A 15,831-nucleotide genomic window follows, 5' to 3' on the forward strand; every position below is an offset into this window, starting at 1 on the left:
GCCACTTGTACCTGCTAACACCGTGCCTCTCCAGCCTGCAAACTCTTTAGCGTGGGGCTGTATTTTGCTATGGTTTTAGACCACTTAATGTATCGGAGCTTCTATCGCTTCGTCTAAGAACAACTGAAATTTAAATAACAGCAAGTCACTGGTGGCTTGTTGGAAGAAGGATGAAGGAAAAGTTGAGCAAAAATTTGGCCTGGCAGCAACAGAGTATGTTTCTACATAAATTTGATTAAAAAACCACCATGCAGTCAAGAAAAAGCACATGCAGAAGTAGCTTCAGAGGCATTTCTGCAGCAAGGCAGAAGAGATCTGTAACAGCAATCGCGTGTAAGCAGTGGAGGGCACTGAGAGTCCTGCTGTCACTGGGTGCTCTTATTCTGAATCATCTGTTCTGAGTGTGACAGCAAACCCCTTCTTGCGGAAGAAATGCTGCCTGGCTAGGAGCTTTCTGGTGTCTTCCCCTCAGGAGCAACGGCAAACAGAAAAGGAGAACGTCACCTGCCTTCGTTTCTCTAGCTCTTGTCACTGCTTGAGCTCAGGTTAGCCTGCACCCTCCAGATTGCAGGGGGGTCAGTACCTGCCAGCTCTCCCAGTAATGGATGCACGAGCCAAGAAGTCATCACCATTCAGCCTTGGAAACCAAATAAACCAGAGGATTCTTTTTTTTGCAGTGTGCAGAATTGTCCAAAACAAAGATAAAGGAGAAGTCAAAAGGAACGCATCTCTACAAGTGATGCGACGACAGGGGGTGAAAGGACCCTGGGAAGATGCTGGATGCACAGATTTGGGTGCACAGCAGCCCTCCTTTGGGGCTGCACAGAACTGTTGCTGCAGTCAAAGAGAAGCAGGTGTCCTCCTGGAGGAAGGCAGTTTGCTCCTTCCTTCCCAGGGCTGAGTTTCGCTCTTCACACTTAAGAGTGTTAATTTGGTCTTGCAAACATAATTATCACAACATGAGGGGAAAAAAAGCCTGGAGAAAAGTGAACCACACTTCCCTCTCCTCCTCACACAAAGCACCCCTCAGCTATCACCTGTCACCCCTCTCCGGACCCCAATTTGCGGTGTTGTAGACACCTACATTGTATTTCTTCCTGCTTAACCAGGCTCAGGTCAAACTGACCCACCTCCCCGCTTTTCTGAGCCTGCTGCCTCCCCATCTCGTGTGCCCCTCGCATCTCACCTTGCTGTGGTCCTGGCCTGCTGGGAGCTCCTGAGGGAGGGCTGAGAAGTACCGTGGGGAAAGCAGGGGCAGCATGATGCAGCAAAGGGGTTTTTCTCGTTTGCCACTTGTGTATGGTTTCCAAATCCCCTAAAATGGAGCTGTGCCTACACATCAGAGAGGGAAGCCCTGGTCCCACAGGGATACTGAAGGGGAAGACAAGAGCAGTGTGTGCTCTCCCCAGCCTTGCTAGCCTCAATCCTCACCCTAGGGCCTATTCCAGACCTAAGTTTCAGCATCTCCATGTCACATTACTCACCAAACGCGGTGTCTCCAGGCACATCATTCCCTCCCAGAAGTGTCCCAGGCAATAACCACAGCCAAACAAGGATATGTTGAGAAACACCTTCTTCTTTCAAAGGCCCATCCAGCGCAGCAGCAGCTGAGTGCTTGGGCATACTGACGTGTGGCTTAGGGTCACTTTACCAGCATGGGAGGGAAGGAAAATGGCACCCTGGTATGTTTTGTCTGGTGGCCACATTTGGAGGGGTTTTATTTTGTTTTTTCCATTCACTCAAGATGAATCTTCACCTCCATCAGATTCTGGGGTGACCCCTGGTGCTGCTGATGCTGGCCATGTCCAGCACCCACAGAGGAGGAAAAGCCCCGGTGCCGCAGCACTGCAGTGCCGTGCAGGTCTGAGCCCCGGGGCTCTGACCTGGGGCCAGGGGCCGATCTCAGTCAGTAGCCTCTGGGGCTGAAGAAGGAAACCTGGGGAAATGCGGGAAAGTGCCATCGGACTGGACGTGGCCAAATCCCGGAGCCCACATCCCCCCTGTTACGCGAAGCCCGAGTCGTAGCAAAACTCTCCCGCGTACCTGCAACTCGGCCGTTTAACCACAAAGCCATTCGGTGAGCGGCGTGCTCTCAGCCTGCAGTCAGAGGGATGCGGAGAGTCACTGGAGCAGTGAACGGGTGAGAAAGCAGTGAAGGGATGGTTGGCATGCAGTGCAAGCAACCGCAGGAAGCTCGCTGTGGCTACAGCGAAGCAGCACTTAACTCCTTGGTGCGTGCTGTAGGGGCTTGAAGTGCTTGCCAGCAGCACAGAGAGTGGGAGGGATTTGCCTTGGGGCACCCAGGAAAGGATCCTGGGCTTTTTCTGTGGGAGTTGGCCAGAACCAGGTGTGCTCACCTCAGCCGGTGGATTTTCTCTGGCTGCTTGTTGCATGGGGATGGCCCCAACGCCTCTGAATTGTGACTTCTCCTCCCACGAGTCAAAGGTGGGGAGCCATATTAAACCACAGCTGTGCCCATCTGCTTGCAGAATTGCTCCTGGGATGGCTTTTTCCGGAATTTGCTTTGAAGTGTTCCCCATGGCATGGTTCCCACCACAGCCTCCCTGAAACCACGTCCTTGCCTTGGTGGTCTCAGGTGAGGCACTAGTCCAGCTATCCCTTCTGCTTTCCCTTGCCCTCCCCTCTTAGCCCTTGATGCTGATCTGAGGCTCCCTCAATTCGGCATCTTTTTTGGCATCTTTTCTTGTCTCATCGGGATTACATCTATCAAAAAGCCACAGGCTGGACTTTAACGCACCCAGCCATGCAGAGAAATGGCAAATGGATTTGGGGAGGGGATGAGGGTAGGGCCAGGAGCACTGTAGCCCCCCATGAGCACAGCTCCATGCAAGGAGAGGCTGGTTCACATTGCAGCTGACCTCCCCTGGGAGCACAGCAGGCGCTGCCGTCCCTGCCTTCCCTCATCCGATCTCTGACACGGGCAAAGGTGCGGTGGGATTTGCAGCCGAATGAGTTAAAATGCTGCTGAGAACACGCTTCAACTGGGGTTGGATTGATTTCCCCGGCCCCTGTGACCGATACAAGCATGTCCAGCCAGGGAATTGTAAAGAAAATAGGCTTGAAACCAATTTCATTGCAACCAGTGCCAGCTGCATGCGTTGATAAGGCCTTTGATAACATTGTGAAGAGTTAGCAATGTTGGAAGGAGCTGGCTTGTGGCTACGGCTCCCTCACTGCTGGTAGAGGGGAGCTGGAGGCAGGTACCAGCATGCACTTACAGCACCCGAAATACATCACTTGCAAGTAGTGAGCAGCCAGGGCAGCCCGGTACCCCATGACTGGGCTGGGGCAGAGGTCAGGATGAGGAGGGAGACCTCAGCCTGTCCTACACCGTGCTGGCGAGCTGCTTGCCTCGTCCCTGCTTGCACCTGGGTTGTATTGACTCACTCATGGCTCCTCCACTCCAGGAGAAGATGGGGAGATGGGGACATGGAGCAGAGGGCCATCTCGGAGGGACGACAGCTGCCTGTCCCTTCAAAGGGGACCCTGGGGAGGGGGCTGTTGTCTACGTGTGGCAACCGTCACGTGCATCATTTGCTCTCCCGTTGTGTGCCTGTCCTGTCAGGCTCTCATCTCATTTTATTGCTCTTTTCTGAAGTACCTGTGAGATACAGAGGCTTATCAAAGCATCCCAGAGATAACCATTCAGACTGTCTCGGAAGGGGTGACAGGCACAGGCAGGAAGGCCAGCGGGATCACCGTCAGCAGGACTGCCTTGACCCCGCAGCCTCTTATTTGGTAAAATTTGGCTGCGTTGGCTTAACCGTGGTGCTCCCCTGGCTGCAGTGACTGAACTACACGGCTGGGGCGTGAACTGGGTCGGCTGTCCCAGCTCATTAATCTAACTAAACTGTTAAACCCTGCTCAGGGTGACAGCTTATTGCAGGGCTAATGTGGTTACACTGCAGTGAGCTGCTCGCTCTGCCTGGCATGGCATGCTCTTGTGGGGACCCATGGTCCGCGCCTGCATGGGGGCTTCGCAACCCCCTCCAGCTCGTTGGGATGCTGTGAGAGGGCACGGAGCCCTCGCTGGAGATTTACTCATCTTCCAAGTCAGGACGGATTCCTGATAGGCCAGAAATGCACAATTAGAAAAACACCCTGAAAGCAAAATGAGACCTGGAAAGGAAATGACACCTACAGGTCTGATCGCCTCTGAGCTGCCTGCAGCTAAGCAAGGTTAAAAGGTACCCGAGCCCGACTAGCTGTCACCACCAGCCTCCCTGCCAGCAGGCTCGGCCTCCTCCCAGGCACTTTCAAAATTACTGGCTCAGCCTCTCCGTAACCCATTTTGCTCAAGTGACTCAGGTTAACTGTGACCATTTCATTAGCCAGCCTCCGCTCACTCAGCTGCCGGTGCAGGCAGGGCTTCGTGTGAGGAGGGCAGCCAGGAGCAGTGCTCTCCTGGCCGGGGGGGAGGGAGGAAGCGGGGACTTTTTGTCAGGGCACAGCTGCCAACAGATCGAGTCCTGTGGGTTGCAAAGGAGGCCTTGGTAGTATGTGGCCCCCAAACTGCCACATGGGCGTCCGGGAGGAAGAAAAAAGGGCATGAGCACAATCTGCTTTCATTTTGTACTGCAGCAAAGCTGGAAGGGTGCAGGGAAAGCGCCCCATGAGCCTGTCATTAGGAACTGTGAAGCCTGGCAGCCAGGCTCGCTTCATCTCGCCCCCCAGATGCGTCACAGGAATTAAACAGTGTGCTTGGGGCCACCTGCATGAGAGCGACACCCAAGTGGGTGCCGCATGTTACCCCTCCAGCTAGTTCCTGAAGGAGGGATACCTGGCCGAGAGCTGCCAGGTACCCAGCCGGCTCCCTGGTGGGGATGAGCTGGGGGTCGGGACAGCAGAAAGTGCTCCATGAAACCACTGGCCCTCTGGGTGCAACGTGCACTGGCACTGCCGGGCTGCCGCAGGGCCAGGAATACCTCCAAGCCTGAGGTCTAGTCGCCAAAAAGCTCCCGAGTTTCCAAAAGGCTGCGTGCTCCCACCTTCCCTGGAGAAGGGCTTTGAGGTTCAAGGACAGCGTGGTGACAGCATTGTGGAGGCACGTACATGGGGAGTGGGGCTGGTGCCCCGACCGGGTGTTGGAGCAGAAAAGGGGACTGGTATCGTCTCTGGATGCAGCACCGTGTAACTTTAGCTCCGGGCCATTCCTATTTGTCTTTGCTTCTTGCATGTTGTGAATAGATATTAGCTCAAGCTCAATGGGCTCCACGCAGGTCTTGGAACCAGATGATTCAAGCTGGGATTTGTTCCATATCTCGGGTTTCACGTGTTTTCTTTAGCTGCATTTTAATTGTGGGGTTTTCCTTTTTGTTTGGTGAGACGTTCTACCCGGGTGCTGTTCCTTTGCAGCTCTAAATATCCCAAATAAATACCCTTCCCTGCTTATGCAAGGGCGAAGAGGAAATGCCCTACAACACAACAGGTTAGGTTTTTATCACAGCTTTTCATCTGGAAAGCCATTGGGAATGTGTCCACAGAAAATGTCTGGCGCTAGTTCGGAAAACAAGGTACAATGTCAACAGAGCCCTAGAGAGAGGAACGTAACGTAGTTAAACAAAGCCTGGATTGGGTTTAGCTCACCTTTATTTCCACCTTGAACCACCAAACCTCTCCTCTGAATGCAGCTAAGCTCAGGGCCTGGGGATGGGAAATAAAATTCTCCATGCTTTCCTCGCTGCCTGATTTGCGGGTCGGTCCTGACAGGCTGCAGTAACCCCCGGGCTGTTTTATACATCCTGAGCCGCAAGAGGCCAGGAAAAGGCTGGAGGCCAAAAACAGGGTGGTCTGGTCCTATGTGGACCCATCAAACCTCATACAATTAATTCCCATTTCCTGCTGCTTCCTGCCTCGACGGCCGTTTGTCCCCACCAGCTGCAGCGGTTGTGTTTGGGTCACGGAGCAGGAGAGCGGCTGGCAGGTACCTCCAAGGGGGGTCCTGTATTTGGAGGACACCCCCCCCCCCCAAACTAGCACCTTTTCCTTCTGCAGGTTGGTATTGGGAGACCTACCAGGCGAGGGATCTTGCCCTGGGAGACAAGGATGCTCGGGAGAACTATTGACTCCTTCCCTCGGCTGTTGTCCCGTGCCAGGGCTGAAACTGCTCCCTGTTTAGGGAGACAGCAGTGTGCTTGAGCCACCAGCACCAGCCCCATGTCACTGCATGGGGTCTACATCCCATCCTGGAACTTGCCAATGACTTGTCTGGGCACGTACAGGCGTTACCGGCACTATAAGACCTTTAGGAGGGACTGGTTTGACAGGCCACTCCTGCCTTTTGCTAACTCCCCCTCCCAAATTCATTTGGGGCAAATCACCACGGGTGGCCCCATCTCACGGGTGCCCCAGAGCTGGGTTTCCCTGGTGTGCTTACACACCATCGGCCGAGGGCCAAACCACACAGTGAATTATTGCTCTCCTTGCTGCTGGGCAGCAAGTGTTTTAACACCATCCGATATGATATTAGAAATGTCACAGCCCAGGAGAGTGAAGGATGGTCCCATCCCCATGGGTTGCCCCAGCGCCGCCCATGTGATGGCATCTGGCTTGGAAAATCAAGGCTGGAGTAGAGGGCGATGCATTTCTGGGGTGCTGGGGGGTGTAAGGTCTCCTGCTTCACCTTCCCTTGCTGCTGTGCCTGCTGCGTGGACGAAAACCCTCCCGAGGAAGGCACTGAGCGAGGAGGGCTCTGCATCTCCCCATGCCCACGGTGCCCGTGTCAGCTCACTGGATCCCAGCTGATGGATAGCTGCAGGCAGCAAATTTGAGCAGTGTCTCTACGCCAATTTAAATTAATAAATGAGTCCGAATGCTTCGCCTTGCAGAATGGCATCTCGTTCAGCCGTTCAAGCATCAAATACCTCTGGGATTCTTTGGGTCTCAATTTGCAGAACTATTTCCCTTTCAAGTGCTCTTTTATTTTTCTTTTTGCTTATTTAAACCTGTTTTTCCTGTAGTGAACAATCCTTGCAGGTGAAAGAAGGCAGGTTTTAGTTGTCAGCAGAGCTTTCCTCCAGATTTAAGAGGGATCAGCGGACTATTTAAAAAGGTCTTCCCCAGCTCCTGCTTCCCCAGTTGCAGCTGGTGGGGATGCAGAGGGACATTCCCATGGTTCAGTTTTAGTTTGGGTCCCCCTGGGCTGCCAGATTGCTTGCGTGAAGCCCGTTGCTGGCAGCCAAGGCCGAGCAGATGTGCTGGTGCCGGGGGGAAGCGCTCGCCTACCCGGGGCCAAGCAGCAGCTGCGGGAGCTACTGCTGGCCAGGGCTGCAGCCCTCTCCCCAGCCCCTTAAATGGGTCTCGGGAACTGGAGGATGAGAGGAACATGCATGTGTCCAAAATACCACAGATGCCTTAAGGACAGAACAAGCTCAGGCCTGGTGAAGTTGCCTTTAGCATCAGTGGGACGGGGGAAAGCGCCGAGCTGGGGAGGAGGGCATGGAGGTGATGTCCCCCGGCTGCAGCCCTCCTGCTCTGCCCCTTTCACTTTTCTGGGAGCTTTGGGCCATAGGGGTTGAAAAGAACCACCTGGAGAAGCTACCCGAGGCACCTCAGAGGCTGGAAAAGCAGAACATAAATGGAAAGGAGCTGGTATTATTTTCTTTTTATTTTAAGCCAAACACAAGAATATTAAGGGATCTGCTTCATGGTGTTTGAACACCTGGGAGTGATACACAGCAGAGCCTTGTCAGAGACACGAGATTTTCCTTGCATATAATCTAAAACAAATGTCTTCCTAGCCAATCTTTAATCGAGGCCTTATGGATCAGTGAATAAATATAGGGGTTTAGTTAAATTAGCAAGATTCATGTTGGTGGTGGTGGTGGTGGTTTTATGGCTACCTCATTCCACCAACATACGCCCTTACGTAGATCACCCTCTCCTGCCTTCAGGTATCTGCTTAATGCAGTGGCCAGGTACGGTGCTTTGCAGATATTTGGGAACAAGCAATGATGTTTTGGGGCAGGACACACACCCAGGCTCAGGGTCCTGTGAAATAGCTGAGAGCAGTTCTCCGAGTGCAGTTTCCCTTTGCTGGTGCTTGCATCCTTGTGCTTTTGCACCATGCTTTTGCGTGCAGCAGTGCTGCTCTTGTAAGGCCGCAGCGGCCTTTTGCACTGGTGTAGGAGGAATGTGGCAAGCAGAGGGTTTACGCTGGCGGCCTCTCTAAGGGCGTCTGGTCTCTTTCTACTAGCGGTTACCGTGGTCAAAATTTTGTACATCAGCCAGACCATAAATAAATGGTTTGGCCTCATGTTTTAGACATGTTTAGCAAACGTAATGCAAACTCTGCTGCATCCCTTCAGCTCCTCCATCTTCCTGCCAGCTCCCTGCGAGCCCTGGCTGCCTTCCCCATGCTGCAGATAATGGAGAATTGACTCTATTCCCGTTGCCAATCCTCCCCAGGAGCAGCAGGTCAATGCCGTGGGGAGGATACGCTCCCCATGGGGCCGATCTCCCCTGGTCTCTCTCATTTCCAGCCGGTCCATGCGCTCAGCGTAGCTGGAGCAAGGGGGAGCGAAAGCATCTCTCCGACATGCCTCGGTTAGCGAACAATGGCACTTGCTCCCTCGTGGGAATGCCGCTGCTGCTGGAGTGATAAACTAGAGGTGTTGGGGGATTTTAAAGGAGAGCGAGGGAACCGGGGATGAGCAAGACGATGCTGTACGTCTCTGCGAAGAGACACAGCCAGTGCACAGGAGCTGAGAAGTTCAGGAGACCAGGGAGCCCTGTCCTTGGCTCTGCAGAAACAGGGACACCACTGATAGGGTGGTCCGCACATCTTTCCTCGGATCTCAGCTGTCAGAAAGGGACTGAATCCATTTTATAGTCCTCGACCTGCCAAGCCGATGCTAGCACACTGCAGCCCTCCCCAGCTGCTGGCTGCCGGGCAAGGGCCGGCCCTTGGAGCTGTTTGATGGCAGGAACCCCGGCCCCCGCCACAAGTGGCCAGGAGCAGGGCAAGCAGCGCAGACAGTCACTTGGGCCCTCCTCTGCAGTCTGTGCCCACGCTATCCCTCTCCACTCTCCTCTTTTCAACCGTTTCCTACCCTCGGGGTAGCAAAATCCAGTTTTGCCCACATCACTGCCCTGCCATCACCCGCGCTGCCTCCTCTCCAGTTTCCCCGCTCTGCCGAGGTGCGTATCTCACTCTGCCTTCTCCCGCCAGCGGTCCCTGCAAGGTACCAGCTTGGCAAGGCTGAGCGGAATTTGCTGCATCTTGCTCGTATTTTCCAGGCACCCTTGCACCTCTCCAGCCTGCCGTCAACAGTACAACCCCTGCGGTAGGAATGGCTCCAAAACCGAGTGCTGCAAGCAGCTCGGTTGCATGTGAGTCCATTCACCAAGCCCAGCTGGGGAACTGATCTGGCTGAAAAAATAACTTTTTTTTTTTTAAATTTCGTTTTTTCCCTGGGTTATTTTTTAATCCAGCTCAGCTCCTCGACCTGGTTTCCTCTGGTTCCTCCAAAAGAGCCAAAGGGCAGCCCCGGGGCAGGCAGGAGGACGAGGATGCTGCAGTGTTCAGCCCACCGGCGATAAAGCTGCAACGTCAGCGGTCCGAGGCAAGTTCAAATACCAAACTCTGGAGCCGTTTCCTTCCCTTCTTCCCCGCAGACCAGCAGTGGCACCTTCCTGCAGAAGGGCCAGTGCCCCGGGGAGCGTGGCTGCTGCTCCCGACTAGCAGGAGCTGGCTTGGAGTGGAGATTCCTTCCCCTCTGCTGCTGCAGCTCTTTGAAATGTGTTTACATACCAGACGAGGATAAAAAGTCAAAATTTCATTGGTGTTTGGCCAGGGAATCATTCAGATTTGAAAACACTTCTGTGACTTGTTTTTTTTGATCACGCTAGCAGAAATAAATAGAAGGACTGAAATGGGCACAGAGCAATTAGTGGACCAGGCTGCTTGGACAGCCCAGCTCCATGGGGCTTTCTCACCGGAGGCTGTCTGACGCAGTGTGTCCCACCAAACCCTTTTGGTTTCAATGCCCATTGTATTTTCCAGATGTTTCAGTGGGTTGTCCCCACCACGTCCACATGGCACAGCCTGTTTTTGTGCTACCTCCTGGCCACGTCCCTACCCCAGATGGTCCACTCGATGCCTTTTAGTGAACGTGCCTTCTAATGAGGCCTTCACTACCCCGCCGTTGCTGCTTGGGGGAGTTTCTGCAGCAACACTGCTGCAGCTCCTGCCTCTCAGAGCTATTTTCCAGCGTGGGGACTTCACCAGCCCCAGATAAGTAGGGAGCCTGGAGCAGCTCCCTTTGCCATCCTCCTTTGAACTCACTGGTGAAGATGCCAAGACTTGACTAGATATTTAGTTCGCTGGCGCTTCCTTAGGCCTCCGTGCCCTAAATAGCACTCAGCAGTCATTTATCATTGCAGTCCGGGTCCTCCAGGCAACGTGCTTTCACATGGCTGTATTTATAGCCATGCCAATTTTCTTTTTTTTTTCCCCAGAAATACAGAAATGCTTATATTCTCTGCTGAAATTTCCTGTCGAAGCTGCCACGCTCCTGTGGTTCAACCACCTCTCAAACAAAGCTTGTCACAACATATTCTTCTGTCATCCCTTGATCTCCGCTAGCTGTGGCTGCTCTTCTTCTGGAAACTACCCTCATTTCTCTGCTACTGGCACGAAGTTGCCTTTCCCAGTGGATGCGGAGCCTGGCTAACGCTTGGACCTCACATCTCTCCCCTGTCCCATGTCTTGGTTTGTGTCACGGGGTATTGGCTGCCCTGAGAACCACAAAACCGGCATACGTCTGGCCATGGGGTGTGGGAGAAGCTGCGGCAAAAGGCTCGGTGCAGCAGCGTGCCTCCCAGCTCCCCTGCATGGGGTGTCCTGCTAAGTCACATCCGTCCCTCGCCCGCAGCGGGTTTGGCAAACAGCCTGCGGAGCCGTCCCTTTCTCCAGGAATCGCAGCCCCGCTCCAATGCCCCGGTTTGCGAAATTGGTCTCATTAGAGGAGAGTGAAATGCTTCTCCTGCTTGGAGAGCCGCAGGTCCCCAGTGTACTTAAAGCTCCGCATAAGACCATTAGCGCAACAACGTGTCTCCCCAGAACTACGCATTTGCTCGCACGCTTGGCAGGCGGCCGACCAGATGTAGCCAGGCTGTCTGGAGGTGCCAAGCATAACAATTAACAGCCGCTTTGTGGTGGGGTTGGCAATGGCAGCTGCAAATCGCAGGCACGTTCGGCCGCCCACCTTGCTTCCAGGCGCAGCATAGTCCTCTTGCACCCCTCCAAGGGGCACTGCCGGGGGTCAAGGAGATGACAGTGCGGGTCCCTCGCTGCCAAATGGCTGCAGGACCTCGGTGACTTACCGAAAACGAAGTCCCATGGTGAAGGGCACCAGCTGAAATGCATCTCAGCTAAATCATTGAATATTGTACCTTATTTCTGTCAAGGTGCTGTATCTGTTTGGGTTTTTTCATGCTGACTCAAGCTGCAGTTCTGCAAACATGGAGTAACTTTATCCAGGTGAACAGCCCTGTGGAGTTTGGGAGGGATGCTGCCACGTTCCTCACTTGCAACAGCAGGCACAAGCTGCTTTATTAGGTCTTAATTACTTCCTTCCTTAAATTTGCCACTAAAGGCAGATAGAAATAAAAATGTCGCACTTTTGCAGCTCAGATATTTGCAGCCATGAATAATACACTCACACACTCATTTACTAATGGATACACTTCTCCTCTAATTTCTTTCCCCCTCCAGACATTTGCAAAAGCTCTTTTCATTCCCATCACACCTTTAGCAAGCAGTAAGCCATTCTGTGTTTTGTTGTTCTTATCTCTTCTCTGAAAGCTTTTATTGACTGCATGTTGGTTTTCTCTCTTCACCTTTTCCATTTCCCATCTAGCCTTTCTTTTTTCTTGTTGTTGTTTCAAAGCTTCAGATCTCTGAGAAGTCCCTTGTGGAGCTATTTTGGATATTTCTCACCGCAGCAGCTGAGAACTCCTGGAAGAGCTAATGACAGGAGCAATAAGGAAAAGCAGAGTTGGCTCCAGAATATGTTGGGACTCGGGGGGGAGTTCAGTAAATTATTGAACTACCTGGATGAAGAATTCATATCCAAAAGCTGTTTCACCTTAAGTGCCTGACTGTCATTTACATTTAAGAGCTATAAGTGTTTTAGGGATGAGGTCTGAAGCTGTTTCTCTGCATATTTCTTGCTTCAAACAGAGGGAAGAGCCTCTTCCCTTTTCATACAGCACATGGCTGCAGGTAAAAAATGCTGTGGGTCACAGGAGGGCTGGGCTGGGGCCTGCCTCCATGCCGAACCGACGAGCAGTGCCCAGCAAGCCCGTTCAGAGGTGAGTTTCCGTTTCTGCCCTCACATCGGCGCCGCGGCGGACACCCACAGCAAACCTTTAACCAAGGCTAAACTGGGTGACCTGGCTGGTTTGCTCCACTTTGCCTAAAACTAGGCACAGAGGCATCCCTTTCCTGATGCGGGCAGCTGGTGCCCCTTGCATGGGGATTGCACAGCGGGTCTGGGGTGGAGATTCGGTCAAGACAAGGCACTGGGGCTCTCCCCCTCCCTCGTATGGTCCCCGTCTGCATGACAGCAATATGAAATCACCCTCTCCCTGGCCATGGGAGGGAGACCCTGCCCAGCTGCCTCGGAGGTGATGGATGCACCAGTTTTTTGGCCGTTTCGCTGAGCAGGTTTGCAGCCAGGACAGGGGTCGAGCGGCTCAGGCACCGACGAGGGCAGGAGGAGCCTGCAGCGCACAGGCAAATGAGAGCGGCTACCTGTTTTGCTTCGACTGCCAGTTGCCGTTGGCTGGAGCAAGGGACTTTCCGAATTGCTGATGCATGAAACCACTAACAGCTCGGCTTTGATCCCCGTACTTTGAAAGGAGTCCTGAATTTTCCAAAGCAACCGACTCTCATCAGAGGTCAGAGGCGGCCGCGTTTGCCCAATTTCGCTTCGGTTGGGAGCTCTGAGCTGCGTGTTCGGAAATGCCCAACTACCTCTAGGAACTTCAGTTTCGGATGACTGGGCTTGTGGCTGCTTTTGGAAACAAACCGCAGTGGCTTCCCGAGGTGTTTTGGTGGCTGTTGGCCTCCTTAGTGCCACGGTAACCAGAAGGACTTTGTGCAGAAGCGTTTCCGCAGCCCTTCCAGAGCCTCTGGCTTGCCGAGCCTTGCCTTTCCTTGCTACCACTCCTTTGGACATCAAAGCAGCTGGTTTGCTGAGGACCTTGCTCCGCAGAAAGGGGCTGGTGTTGCTCCCCGCCGTCGCTTGGTTTTTGTAAGGCAGAGAAAAGCTCTTTGCCTGGCTTGGGCAAAACCATGAGAAGAAATGCAGAGTTTCTAGGTCACGATGTTCTTGAGAGAAGAGGCAAAAAGAGAAAACAGGTTAGGAGACTCTCGAAACACCTAGCAGAGAGAGGGCCAGGCCCAAGCATTGCACAGCCCAGAAGATCAAGTCCTCTCTCACGCGCCTTGGAAACACCTCATCCAACCTGCCTCCTGCTGTGGCCACATTCCTCCTCACAGGGCTCTTGCTGTTCGCGGCCCAGCGAGCCCGTGGTTAGGCTGCTGCTTGTTTAGGGGAAGCAGAGAGGGGAAGATTCACCTCCGAGCAAGAAGCCATAACGCTGCATCCATCCTATCTGCCCTGGCTCTCTGGAGCATTCTCAGGCTTTTTCTTTCCATGCTCCGCTGGAGTCTAATCCTGCATGTAGAAAATTCCTCATGCTTTTTGCTCTTATTCCTCCAGGGCCGCTGTTTTCTCTTCCATTCTGTCTGGCTGTTCAACAGCCTGAACTCAGTTACTCTAATCCCTCCATCTTCAGTGATGTTCTCAGCTCCACATAATAAATATTAACAGCTTACATGTATCTTGGGGTTCTTATGCAAGGACTCCAAATAGCTTTATGGTTCATATGCACATGGGGCTCACTTTATTTGCCAGCAAAATACAGCCACCTATGAGACAGCAGTTGTTTAGCAACCTACAGCGACAACATACAATAGTTAAGATGGGAAGTGAAGATAAATATCGTATCCATTTGAAACTCCAGGAGGGGATTGGAGTTGGCAGATTGTAAGTACTCATGCTGAATTTTAGCCAGAATACTCCGAATAGAATTCCTATGCTTACAGAAAGAGCTATAGGATTTAAAATACCTAACCCATCCCTGGTGGTTTATTTACAACTCACGTTAACAGCACTGACGTTTTAGGATGCCAGCGATGCTCTTAACCGGAGAAAGGCGAATCACTTGAGTAATGAACTATACAGGATTACTCTAAAGCCCTTCCTCAGAATTTCTAGGGAAGGAAAAAATCAGACTATTATATATAAACAACTATCTATTAGCTATCAAATTAAAAAATATTTATATATTTTAGGCAGCTTCATCCTTCAGCTATGGCTATCTCTGCCCCGCAACAACAGGAGGCCAATTGCAGCATTTTTTTCAGTGGTGCCACAAACCCTTCTGCTATCTCCTAACACTCTTATAACCTTAATGCGGTGAAAAGAAAAGGGGAGAGGGGAGAGGAACGCTTTCCTTCCTCTTCAGAGCATGGCAGCTGAGGGAGCAGAGACTCTGATCAAGGATGCTGCATTTCCCTTGCGTGGTCCAGGGAGCATTGGTGGCACCGCGTGACACTTGTTCACGCGTGCCTCTTCCCTATTGGAAAGTCCAGTGTGCCAAAAGCAACTGAGCACGAAGAAAGAGGTGAATGGGAACAAACCAGCCCATGGTAGATTCAGCTTCAGCTCACTGCTGAAGAAAACCCAAGCCCTACGTGACTTGCCCACAGACCGTGTACCGGAGCTGAGCACTAACTGCCAGCCGTGACGCTGCCTGGCTGTCCTTCCGCTATTTAAAGATTTTGTTATAAATGGGTGTGCTGCTCGGCTAATGAAGAGCCTAAAATAAAAAAGTCCCTGGTGATCCTTCAGTGGTAGAGACGGCGAGGACCTCAGTTTTAGGTGGCAACAAAGGGCCCCCCGTGGCTGCAAACCCTCACACCCCAAGGCAGCCTGGGAGTTTCCAGGTCCCCCTCTGATGGCTTATTTCCACCCCAAGCTAGGGTAGACACAACCCTGCCAAGCATTTTTTGGAAATCACCCTTTCCCGGTGCTGAAGAGGCCCCCCTGCTTGTCCTGGGACTGCAAGATGTATGGGGGGCAGAAGGTGCAGGCAACTGCCAGCAAGGGCGTCTCGCCGAGCCCTCTCCACCGGCGCTGGGTGCTCCCCATCAGGCTGCTGGAAAGGTTTCTCAGGGGAGGAGAAGCAAGGAGGGACAGAAAATTAGGGATGGGAGGGACGATGGGGCATCTCTTGTCTCCCACCCAGGCACCTCCACCTGGTGAGGTGATAACGGTGGTTTGGGGAGGCACAAGAGTGCAAGCCAAGAGAAGGCTTTGGGGGATGGCTCAGGACAGAGGCACCGCTTCGACTTCAGAACAACGCAAACCCCAGCTCCGTACTGAAACCAGCCCTGACATGGCCTCCTCTTTCAGTCAGTTCTTTCTGGAGGTCCTCAAAGGCAGCAGGGAGTCTACAAAGCCCTTTCCAGTCTTTGCTGGGTTTTCTCCACGCCCCTGGCACGCAGTGAGGCACATATGGCTTCGGTCCTTCCCAAGAGCATCTAAAGTCTTTGCATCATCTTTGGCCCTGCCGAATCCTCAGCACGCCGCTTCAGCTCGGCTGCCCGCTCACCTCGCTCCCTGCCCGTGAGCCTTGGGACCGGGACCTTCTCCCAGCCTGTCTCACCAGCCACAACCTGAGCATCTCTAATGACCCTCAGCCAGAGCCCGCAGCTCGGGGACACGCAGAGCATTC

The sequence above is a fragment of the Fulmarus glacialis genome, unplaced genomic scaffold, assembly GCF_000690835.1.
Source record: "Fulmarus glacialis isolate BGI_N327 unplaced genomic scaffold, ASM69083v1 scaffold24884, whole genome shotgun sequence".
Classification (NCBI taxonomy): domain Eukaryota; kingdom Metazoa; phylum Chordata; class Aves; order Procellariiformes; family Procellariidae; genus Fulmarus; species Fulmarus glacialis.